Source organism: Callithrix jacchus, chromosome 16, assembly GCF_049354715.1.
Source record: "Callithrix jacchus isolate 240 chromosome 16, calJac240_pri, whole genome shotgun sequence".
NCBI classification, from domain to species: Eukaryota; Metazoa; Chordata; class Mammalia; order Primates; family Cebidae; genus Callithrix; species Callithrix jacchus.
In genome coordinates this window covers 33,341,005-33,353,734 of record NC_133517.1, presented here as the reverse complement: position 1 = coordinate 33,353,734, position 12,730 = coordinate 33,341,005, and the positions used below count along the sequence as shown (strand labels likewise).

Below are 12,730 nucleotides of genomic sequence, written 5' to 3'. Positions count from 1 at the left end.
TTCTGAGGATTCCTAGTAGGGTATGCATTCATGTGCTTGTGTGTGTGTGTGCATGTGTGTGTGTTTATGCTTGTGTGCCTGTATGTGTGGTGGATGTCACAGCAGAGGAGCAGAGTATGCAGAAGGCATGGTGGCTTCTGTTCGTCAAGTCACCTCTCCCTCTGAATGGTTCTGCTGAATTCCTATTTCTCATCTTGCCCTGCAGCTATTGTTCTACTACTTCACCTCACTGGGTGAATCCCCTATAGGGATTCCCCTTCCTTCATTCTCCAGAGCACTGTTGACATTAGACAATTGCATGTTTCAACCTTTGCTGAAAACCTAGGGTGATGGAGAGGGGCACTGCTTGGAAAACAGATTCAAGCTGGACATCAAGTCTTGCCATCCTCCAAGTCCTTCAGCCAACCCTCCAGCACAGGCAATTTACATTACTGTCTTTCCTTTTCAGGCCTGGCCTGCTGCTGTGCTCCTAGGGCTAACTTTCTTCTGTACCCTCATTCTTCTGTATCATCTTCTTGGAGTCCCCAGGGTTCCTGTACCTTTCTCCTTCATCAGCAGTGACTCAAAAACTCTCTATACAGGAGGAGCTCAGTGAGAACAGTCTGATTGGAAACTGGGGCTAAAGGTCTTGTCTCAAAGTCTGCTTTGCTTTGAAGCACACTGTTTTTACTTAGACTGTATGCTATTTGGGTTGGGGGGTAGATCCAGTGGAGGCTACAGGAAAGAGCTTAAGCCATTTGCATTGATACAACCACCCCTCATTTTAGCACTGCAACTCCACCATCTCTACTTTACCTACAGAATAATTTAGTTATCTTCTAGAATCTCCTCTTTCCAGAATATGCCTTGGAGAAATCACCTTCTATATCAAACTCCCCTCTAGGAACTTCTCAAACAAAAGAGCACACTTCTTTCTGCCACCTTCCAAAATGTGAAAGCAACTTCAGAGATTTCTTTTTAAAATACCAATTGGGCTGGGTGCAGTGGCTTATGCCTGTAATCCCAGCACTTTGGGAGGCCAAGGTATGCAGATCACTTGAGGTCAGAAGTTCGAGACCAGCCTGACCAACATGGTGAAACCCCATCTCTACTAAAAATACAAAAATTAGCTGGCATGGTGGCAGGCACCTGTAATCCCAGATACTTGGGAGGCTGAGGAAGGAGAATTACTTGAACCCAGGAGGCAGAGGTTGCAGTGAGCAGAGATTGTGCCAGTGTACTCCAGCCTGGGCGCAGAGTGAGACTCCATCTCAAAAAATGAATAAATAAACAATTTTTTAAATTTAATAAGATAGCACTTGATCCATTTCTGTAAAACTTGTAAAATATGTGAGACAAAGTAGTACACGTAAGAAGCCATATTTGTTCATTTCTTCCTGTCAACACAATTTCAGAAAGTCTCTGACTCTGTGGGACATGCAGCTCTCTGGAAAGATGCTTTGAAGACAAAACAGAAGAGAGTACGTAGCCCCCGTGTGTCTTGCCTGAGTCACTATACTCCTTAAAAGATAAATGACTTGGTTCTTGCCTTGTCCTACACATAAGATAATGTCAGATGGGGTTAGTGATTATGCCTCTGTAATTTTTAACCAGATGTACTCTTATACCCAAACCTTGATTCTGCTTTAATGTAACTTCTGAGAACGTTTGATGTGATTTTGCAAGTACTGAACCCCCACCACCTGCATGTAAGCAGTGGGATGAAAAACTGTGCCAGAGCCAAGAGACTGCTCCCAGGCTCTAGGCCTTGGTCCGTAGTCCTCAGGAAGACTTCTAAATGAAGCTAGCTTTAATCATTTAAAAGCCTGATGCTTTTTCTTTAGTCAACAAATGAAAATTATTACTATTCAAAGAGTGTTTGGTCTTCACTCTGTTTTTAGCATGTTGCCAAGTTTTACGATGGGGAGGAAATTCCAAAATCATAGATATTAGGAGACAGTAGCAATAAGTAGCTTACCTCATTCATTTGAGGTTCAGAAAACTGAGGCCCAAAGCAGTTTTGTGGTACGTTCAAGGTCACTGGCAAGCCCCTCGGTGGAGAGCTGGCACTAAAGCCTCAGGACAGCCATAGCCAGGCTGAGAACAGTTTCACGGAGAAATGACCTAATTTAGGTGGTTCACCTGGCTTGTCAAGTACAACAAGTGTGGCACAGAATTCTTAGAAACAGGACTTAATGGTTTAAAGCATATACAAATAACATGCTTAGGTATGCAAAAATATGTGCATTTATATTAGTTGTATGAAACCTGTCTGCCAATAGAGAAATTTATGTCGTGCTGTCAAAAGATAGTGCTTCCTGAATTACAATTCACATTGTTACAGAAAAATGCAAGTAAAATCTCATGTGAGTAAAAAATGTGAGTCCTAGAGTCCCATCTGGACTTCAGTGTTTTTGTTATTTGTTTTGTTTTGTTTGAAATAGCATCTCGCTCTGTTGCCCATGCCCAGGATTAAGTGCACTGGTGCAGTCACAGTTCACTGCAGCCTTAACCTCCCAGGCTCAAGTGACCCTCCCATCTCAGCCTCCCAAGTAGCTAGGACTACAGGTGCATGCTACCATGCCTGGACAGACTTCAATGTTGAACCTATTTTTTCCCTGGAATAATTGCCTATATCTCTTTTACATAATTAGGACACTTGAGGCTGGGCGCAGTAGCTTATGCCTGTAATCCCAGCACTTTGGGCAGCTGAGGCAGGTGGGTCATGAGGTCAGGAGTTCAAGACCAGTCTGGCCAACATGGTGAAACTCTGTCTCTACTAAGATACAAAAATTAGCCAAGTGTGGTGGCAGGTGTCTGTAATTCCAGCTACTCAGGAGGCTGAGGCAGAGAATCACTTGAACCTGGGAGTCGGAGCTTGCAGTGAGCCAAGATTGTGCCACTGCACTCCAGCCTGGGTGAAAAAGTGAGACTCTGTCTCAAAAAAAAAAAAAAAAAAAAGCATAATTAGGACACTTGGTGATATACAATGCTTAGGTCACTGCTCTATGTCCCTAAAGCACACTTAAGTATTTTTTTCTGATTATAAAAGGAGTGTATATTCATTTTATTGTAGAAATTTTTTAAACTACAGAAAACACAAAGAAAAGAAAACAAAAACTATCTGTAGTTCCATCATTAGAGATAACCGCAGGTTACATTTTGGTTTTAGCATATTTCCGTAAGACATATTTCTTTGCATTATAAATAACATATAGCATATTTATGCTTTTTTCCATAAGGGGGTTACCATGTATACTATACACATTATTTTATAGCCTGCTCTTTTTAAGCACCACAACATAAGTATATCTCCCTGTAATTAAGTATTCTTCAGAAATGGGTTTTAAAGATACTGTGATTTTAAAAAATGGTTTCTTCCTAAAGAAGTACACACTAGGGCTAAGTTCATTTACTGAGCGCTTGAACTACTCATGATGACCTTTGAGAGATCACTCAAGGTCAAGCCCAAGCCCTCTTTAACATGGTTTCACAATCTACTTCTCGGGCTTCTTTACTCCTCATTGCTCCAACATGCTCAAACCCTAAGTGCCACAGATATCAGAATGAATTCCTGGAATAAAGCAGTCAGTCAGTCATTGAGCCAGTCTGTTTGTCTGCCCTCCTTCACTCTTTCCTTGAGGCCTGCAAGCCTGCCCTGTATCTATCTCTGGAAAGCTCTCTCTTATTGCAGCTGCCTTATACCTTACTCATCTTTTAGCTGTTAGCCTGGACAACCCTCCTCAGGAAGCCTTTCCAGATCCCTCCTGACCAGGTCAGGTGTTCCTTTCATAGGTCCCCACAGCCTCCTCGCTTCCCTATTCATAGCAGACACAGAAGGCAGACAAAAGAACTTGTTAGGACAGGGACCATCACTGCCTAGTGTGTTCACAAAATTGTATCCCCAGTACTGACAACAGTATGTGGACATACTATATGTTTATTTATTTGCTTATTTTTTGTTATGTATTTCCCCATGAGAATAAAAGCACCATGAGTAAGGGTCTTGTCTGTCTTATTAGCTACTGAATCTAACCCCAGTACCTAGAATTCTGTTAACACCTTAAAATATACTAAATATAGCAGTCTGTTCTCACACTGCTATAAAGAAATACCTGATACTAGGTAATTTATAAAGAAAAGAGGTTTAATTGGCTCATGGGTCTGCAGGCTGTACAGGAAGCATGATGCTGGCATCTGCTTGGCTTCCTAGAGAGGCCTCAGGAAACATAACAATCATGGTGGAAGGCAAAGAGGAAGCAGGTGCCAGAGTAGAAGCAAGAGAAAAGAAGGAAGGTGCTACACACTTTTAAACAACCAGATCTCATGAGAACTCACTCACTGTCACGAGAATAGCACCAAGAAGATGGTGTTAATCATTCATGAGAAACCACCCCCATGCTCCAGTCACCTCCCACCAGGCCTCACTTCCCACACTGGGGATTACAATTTGACAGATTTGGGTGGTGACACAGATTGAAACTATATCACCATTCCATATTTTTTTCTGTTTGTGGCTGTACATATATATGTGTATATGTATTATATTTTACAGAAATGAGATAACTTTGCATACATTTTTTGTAACCTGCTTTTTTTCACTCAACTATATATTATAAATACGATTTCATGTTAGTAAAAGTCTTCTATAAACATTTTCTTCAATCTGTCTTCCATTGTTGGACCTTTAAATTATTTTCGTCATAAACTTTAAAATATATCCTAACCATTTAGAAGAATCATCAGTACAGCCTATGAGCAGAAGGAAGCCTTTCTGTTTGATGCATACACACGTGGGGATTACAAGGTGACACAAGAGAGGTTTCCTTGCCCCTGGTCTCCTTGGTGTTCTGGAACCTGCTTCTCTGATGGGCTCTGGAAGTAGGTCCAACCTGGCCTCCTCTCTTCCTCTCCTACCTTCTAGCTTTTTACTGCTCAGATTGTAAGATGCTCAGTTTTCTCTGGTTTGTCCTGAAATGGAGCTGGGGAAGGGATAAAGGAAAGCGGCCTTTACCTTCCACCCGCCAGTGGTTCAGCCTCAGAGAGGGTGATTAGATGCTGCTTCTTTGTTGTGTATCCGGCTACACAATTTTTACAGAGCACTAGCCCTAGATATCTGTCCTTGCTTGTTTGGGAAATGGTACTTAATTTAATGTAATTTGCAAACATTCAATGAGCTGCTTTTCTTTTTTTGGAGACAGAGTTTCGCTCTTGTTACCCAGGCTGGAGTGCAATGGCGTGATCTCGGCTCACCGCAACCTCCGCCTCCTGGGTTCAGGCAATTCTCCTTCCTCGGCCTCCTGAGTAGCTGGGATTACAGGCACGCACCACCGTGCCCAGCTAATTTTCTTTGTATTTTTAGTAGAGACGGGGTTTCACCATGTTGACCGGGATGGTCTCGATCTCTCGACCTCGTAATCCACCTGTCTTGGCCTCCCAAAGTGCTGGGATTACAGGCGTGAGCCACTGCACCCGGCCACGAGCTTCTTTTCTAACCAAAATGCTGAGAACCACCATTTAACTAAAAGTTTGCATCTATTTTCAATTATATTTTTAGGAGAACATTTGAAAAGAGTAAGTTCTGGCTTAGAGGTTATATGCATTTTTATTTATTTATTTTGTTTTAATGAGAACAATTTTGCTTATTTTTTTAAATTTGTAGGTACACAGTGGGTGTATATGTTTATGGAGTATATGAGATGTTTTGACACAGGCATGCAATGTGAAATAAGCACATCATGGAGAATGGGCTATCTATCCCCCAAGCATTTATTCCTTATACAAACAATCCAATTATACTCTTTAAGTCATTTTAAAATGTAGAATTAAGCTATTATTGACTACAGCCCCCCTACTGTGCTATCGAATAGTAGGTCTTATTCTTTCTTTTTTTGAGATGAAGTCTCGTTCTGTCGGCCAGGCTGGAGTGCAATCTCAGCTCAGCACTACCTCCACCTCCTGGGTTCAAGCAATTCTGCCTCAGCCTTCCAAGTAGCTGGGATTACAGGCATGCACTACCACACCTGATTAATTCTCTGTATTTTTAGTAGAGATGGGGTTTCTCCATGTTGGTCAGGCTGGCCTTGAACTCCTGACCTCAGGTGACCCGCCCACCTTGGCCTCTCAAAGTGCTGGAATTACAGGCGGAGTTACCATGCCCAGCCTTATTCATTCTTTTTAACTATTTTCTGTATCTATTAACCATCCCCACCTCCCTCTTAGCCCCCACTCTCCTTCCCAGCCTCTGGTAACCATCCTGCTACTCTCTAGTCCATGAGTTTAATTATTCTGATTTTTAGATCCCACAGATAAGTGAGAATATGTGATGTTTGCCTTTCTATACCTGGCTTATTTCATTTAACAAAATTATCTTCTGTTCCATCCCTGTTGTTGCAAATGACTGCATCTCGTTCTTTTTTATGGCTTAATAGTACTCCATTATGTTTATGTACCACATTTTCTTTATCCATTCATCTGTCAGTGGACACTTAGTCTGCTTCCAAATCTTAGCTATTGTAAACAATGCTGCAACAAACATAGTAGTGCCGATATCTCACTAATATACTGATTTTCTTTCTTTTGAGTATGTACCCAGCAGTGGGATTGCTGGATCATGACGGCAGCTCAACTTTTAGTTTTTTGAGGCACTTCCAAATTGTTCTTCATAGTGGTTGTACTAATTTACATTTCCACCAAGGGTATACATGGTTCCCTTTTCTCCACGTTCTTGCCAGCATTTTTTCCTGCCTGTCTTTTGGAAAGAAGTCATTTTAGCTGATATCCCGTTGCTATCAATGATGATATCTCATTGTAGTTCAGATTTGCATTTCTCTAATGATCAATTATATTCAGCAGCTTTTCATGTACCTGTTTGCCATTTGTATGTCTTCTTTTGAGAAATGTCTATTCAAATATTTTGTCCATCTTTCGTTCAGATTATTAGATTTTTTTTCCTATGGAGTTATTTGAGCTCCTTGTATATTCTGGTTATTAACCCCTTGTCAGATGGGTAATCATATGGTTTTGTTTTTTCTTTTTTTTGAGGTGGAGTCTCACTCTGTTGCCCAGGGTGGAGTGCAGTGGCATCATCTCAGTTCACTGCAATCTCCATCTCCTGGGTTCAAGCGATTTCTGGCTATTTCTTGTATTTTCAGTAGAGACAGAGTTTCGCCATGTTGGCCAGGCTGGTCTTGAACTCCTGTCCAAGTGATCTGCCCACCTTGGTCTCCCAAAGTGCTAGGATTACAGGCATGAGCCACCACACCCAGCTGTTATATGCATTTTTAAGTCTCGTGAATACATACTGTCAAACTGCCTTCCATGAAAATTGCACCGAATCGGCTGGGCGCAGTGGCTCATGCCTATAATCCCAGCACTTTCTGAGGCCGAGGCAGGTGGATCACCTGAGGTTGGGAGTTCGAGACCAGCATGACCAACATGGAGAAACCCAGTCTCTACTAAAAATACAACATTAGGGGAAGCAGCAAAGGAGAAAGGACTTACAGAGTGCCTACATAAATTGGTTATGAGTAACATATAAACTGGGAACAACAAACCGCAGCAAACTGCGGGAGGCCTCTGGGGAGGCAAACTTCTCCATGCCTCATGTTTTGGTGCAGGGTGAGCTAGGCTCTTTACCATAAACATTGTGCTCAAGGACGTAAAACCCCTTCATAGCACTAAGACGTAACCAGACTTGTAGTCTCTTTGTAAGTTCCGAGTTCCATCAGCTGCACATAGATAATAAGCTAAAGATAACTACATGTTCTTGTTTTGTGAAACTCCCAAACCACCACAGCTATCAATCTTTAGCATAACGCACCAGTTCTGGCTCACTGATTCAGTCCTGGCTCACTGATTCAGTTCTGGCTCACTGATTCACCCCACCATCACATCACCCTCTCCCCACCATCACTCCACCGCCTACCCTATAGATCAAAGTGATTGTAACCAATAAATACTGTAGCATATCAGCGCTCGATGCCTTCACTGCCTCCATTACAAGTGATGGCCCACTGGTCCCACTTTTTGCATTCTTAATCTGTCTTTTTCTCATTCCTTTGTCACCACCAAACTTGGGATACCCACAGGTGATGTGGGGGCTGGTTTCCTACATACAAAACTTAGCCAGGTGTGGTGGTGCATGCCTGTAATACTAGCCATTCGGGAGCCTGAGGCAGGAGAATCACTTGAACCCAGGAGGTAGAGGTTGCGGTAAGCCGAGATCACGCCATTGCCCTCCAGCCTGGGCAACAAGAGTTAAACTCCATCTCAGAAAAGAAAAGAAAAGAAAATCACACCAAATTACATTTCCACCAGTGGTGTACAATAATGCCTCACAACACCAGGGATAATCATGTTTTGGTAGGCAATTTGTGGTATCTCATTGTTTCATTCATGTGCATTTCCCTAAACCGTATGTTTTTAGGTAATAGATATAAAGAAGTGTCTCATTGTTGTATTAATTTGCATTTTTCTAAAGCTTATTTCTTTTAAAAAGTAATAATTTCAAAGTACATTTTTCTTTTTAATAAACCAATAGAATTTAAAAAATTTTTTCCTTTGTTAATTTTGAGGTCATGAGACAAGGAGACACCAGAGTTTTTAGTCGTATCTCACAACCACACACTGAGGCACTGGAGTTAAAAAGAAGGTGCTCATTCTAAGCAACCTTACTGTTTTACAGATTTAAAAAATAGGGGCCAGGCGCATGCCTGTAATCCCAGCACTTTGGGAGGCCAAGGCAGACAGATCACAAGGTCAAGAGATTGAGACCATCCTGGCCAACATGGTGAAACCCTGTCTCTACTAAAAATACAAAAATTAGCTGGGTGTGGTGGCATGCACCTGTCGTCCCAGCTACTCGGGAGCCTGAGGCAGGAGAATTGCTTGAACCCTGGAGGCAGGAGGCAGAAATTGCAGTGAGTCAATATTGCACCACTGCACTCCAGCTTGGCAACAGAGCAAGACTCCGTCTCAAATAAATAAATAAATAAATAAAAGTAAGACCCAGTGGTTAAAGAAAAATGTATTAATGAAAGCTGTGATGGTTTAATCAAACAAAATGAGATTATTTTGTAGCTGCAAAAATTTCTGTGTATTTCAATTTAGGCAATATTATGTAGCATATACTATACTTGGAAAAGTTACTCAGCAAGGTGCTGCAAGAAAACACAACAATCAAACTCCTTTCAAGGAATCTATGTACAGGAGTAAGGGATTACTATCAACAAAGTGCTTGATGAAAAGCACAGGGGTAGCAATACAAATGAATAGAATGAAACGAAATTAATGAGGACAGTTGATGACATAGTCGAATTTATAGAAACTTGTCAGCACATAATGGAAAATAATCTTTTAAAACTATTTTAGAGGTGAGGTTTTTACAAAATTATTCTGGTGGGGAAAAAAATAAAACCTCATATATGACCAAAGTTATATGTGTTTGTACAACAGCAGTTTCAGAAGATTATGCTATCAGATACCTCTATGTGGGGTAAGAATCGTCTATTCAATCAACAAGCACTCACTTATTCTAAACCTAGTGTTATGAAGGATCTACCAAGATCAAAGGCAAGGTCTTTCTGTCCTGGAAGAGTTCAGTCTAATGAACGAGAAAGACAAAGAAATAACACGAAACAGAATGATAAGAGCTATGATCATCCCATCTGAACGATTGTTAATCAGTCCCTGGGAGTTGTCAGCTCCAGGAAAACTAGAAACAGGACAGACTGAGGTCAGATGCCGGAGACCACAGGGCCAAGATGCCAAAGCCTTGCCCAGGAGCACAGCACTGGCATGGAGCTGAGGTCAGATAGCTGCCACGACACTGGGGCCAGGCAGCTGGCTGGAAAGTGGAGCCAGGGCAAGCCTGGGGGACACATCTGAAGTCAGAAATGGCAGGGGAAGGGGGAGATGGGAAGCCGAAAGCAGGAGACCAGCGAGAGTTTGAGGGAAGAACATTCTGTTGCATGGGGACTTTCTCAAGGCCCTATTCACCAAGGATTGTTCACCCCAGGCAACAATCCACTGCTGACTTAGTTAGAGGTTATATTCTCCAACCAAGTATCTAACTGTAGGGGTGGTATAAAGTGGCTGGGGAGTCATCAACCTGAATTTTTGAGGCTTCAAAGAAGAAATAGCAGAGAATGTGTTCTGCGGAAGATGGAAAGGAAATGGTGCAGGATGAGGCTGATAAATTGGTACCAACAACCAACATTCATTGAGCACTTTCTCTGGGACAGGCCAAGTGTGAAGGGCTTCACACGCACAAATTTATTTAAGCCCCACAACAACCTTGTAGGATAAACTCTATTATTAGCCTGACCTCACAGATGAAGAAACTAAGAAACTTTACAGATCACAGAGTTTACATAATTTTTCTTAGGTTTCATACTATAATGTGAGTTCTAATTCCAGAACTCTATTAACTACTAAATATGCTCTGTGGGGCATGACTATAAAGAAATTTTCTCAGACTAAATGTTCTGCACTTTCTCTTTTAGGCATGGTGATGCCTGTTTGGAAGTATGGCTAAATGTCATCAGCATAAACTTTAGTCTCTGGATCTGGGTTCAAAGCACAGTTCTATAACTTGGTGAGATTCCTTGTTCAAGGTAATTTTCTTAGGCATCATTTTCCTGTTCTGAATTAAGAATAATAACAGTGTCTTTTTGCTGGAATGTTGTGAGACTTAAATACGACAATGTACATGAAAGCATCGGTTGACTACAAAGCTAAACGTAAATATTAACTGTTATGCATTCTACTGTATTTTAGATAAACCATCAAGGCAGCCACGAAGCAGAGCGACATGAGAGCCATCTGGAGACTATTTTAATGATCCAGATGAAGGATGATGACAAGGGCCTATGCCAAGGCAGTGGCAGTGAGGATGGAGAGAAAGGACATATTTAAAGGATATTTAGGTCACTTTACGAAACAGAACCAAATGACAGATTGGATACAGTGAGGGAGAGGAAAGGGGGTCAGAATGATTCAGAATTTTATGTTGAGCAATTGAGTGGATGGTGATGTTATTAATTAAGAAAGAGTAGGCAGGATAATATGTTCTATTTCAGGAATATTGTGATGAGGTGTGTATGAGACATCCAGTAAGCAGAGCTGTGAAATATGAGTGGGACTATGGGGGCGAGGGGGGCTCAGAAAAGAGATGTGCCATAGATTCAGATTTGGACACCACTGGGTATTTGTGAGACTAAAACTCTGAGAATAGAGGTCATGTCCAGATAAGACATAAGGCAATGGTTTGTACCCCTTTACAGCCAAGGAAAGGGGTACTCCACTCACACACACAAAAAAGAAATGCTTACGCTAAAACCCAGTTTGCAAAACCGCTCAAAATGAAGCTTTTCAGGTTAAATCCAGAGTGAGTTTCCTGGCGCCCACTTCTTGAGACAGTCTCTGAACAGGTTTCACGGAGGCCAGTTTGAGAACCACCTACATGGAGAAGAGAAGAGTGTGAGTTAACTACTAAACGGAGTCTGTAAGAAAGCAGCTTATGCAAAATCAGACTGGAATTTTAGTTTTAGATTTTTTTTGTGAAAAGATTTTTTGAAACATCAATGATGTTCGAAGCTTCACCCAGTTATTTGCAGTACTAATACTCATTCTGGCCTGCTCTTACAGATCTGTGACTCCATTTCAATGTCTACGTGTGCCCACTAGAAGCCACAGGGCCATACAAATAAAGAAAGTTGGCTGAGTTTCCAAGTCTGTCTTTCCAAGGTCATGCACGTTGGTTTTCCTCTTTGTCAGCAGAGGCTTATCTTATATACATCTGCTGGGTCATTTGTGCTAAGATCACCATGTTTGTCCCAATTACCATGATTCTTACGTGATCTCTAAACTAGATAAATGCTCATCCACTCAAGCAGTTGTTTAACAAAAGTAATCTTAACTATTCAACTTGTAAACTTTTTAAAAAGTCAAATTGTCCTTTTGATTTGGGTAGCCAAAGGCAAACAAAAAAAATTAAAAAAAGAAAAAAAATGTCCATTGGTAAAACCTTTTCTCTAAATTAAATTAATTGAGTCTGCTTGTTATTTCAACACAGTTGAGGGTTTGATTCTAAATCCTCTAAGGGCATTTTGACTTGGTTATTAAATCAGAAAGACCTAATCATATGATAAAGATAACAGGAGCAAGAAAAATAGGAGAGCAGAGGGAGGCCAAAAGAGAGAGAAGCAAGGACATTGCGTGATGTATTATATTAAGAGCTACTTTAAAAACAAAAACAATAGCACTCTAACATATCAGTGATCTAAACAATAAAAATTTATTTCTCAAAGTCCAACATTGTGGATATTTATGATTGGCATGTGGTTGTTCATTTTGTGGCTTGGGTACCCTTTTAGAGCCTCTTCATCTTTGCCTGGTCCTTTGCCACTCAGTGAGTGGATTGTGGACAAGAAGACTGCACGTGAGAGGTTTCTATGGGCCAGGCTGAAGGTAGGCGCATCACTTCTGTGCACGTTCCTTCGGCCAGAATGAGTCACAAAGCCATGCTTATCTGCAAGGGGAGTTGAAAAATGTCATCTAGTTATGTGCCCAGAGGTAAGCGGACGTGGAGAAAGTGAGCAGCAGCTACTCTTTGGTACAGATGAAACAAAAAGTGCCTATGCACAGGTTTTGTAAAAATCAGGAAAAATGAATTCTGGTACATAAAAATTTTCAGTTGGATTCTTCTTATATGGAAACCTTAGTCCAAAGGTCTGAGAGAGGCGTATAT

General features: G+C 41.4%; 1 protein-coding gene across 1 annotated transcript in view; it reads left to right on the top strand.

Annotated features, from left to right (window-relative positions):
- TMEM67 (transmembrane protein 67) overlaps positions 1-11,998 on the top strand; it is an 88,132-nt gene extending 76,134 nt beyond the window's left edge. The window contains exon 29 of the transcript XR_001907616.4: positions 10,485-11,998. The gene's annotated coding sequence lies outside the window, so the exon portion shown is untranslated. The remainder of the gene's footprint in view (positions 1-10,484) is intronic.
- Positions 11,999-12,730: the final 732 nt, after the last annotated feature.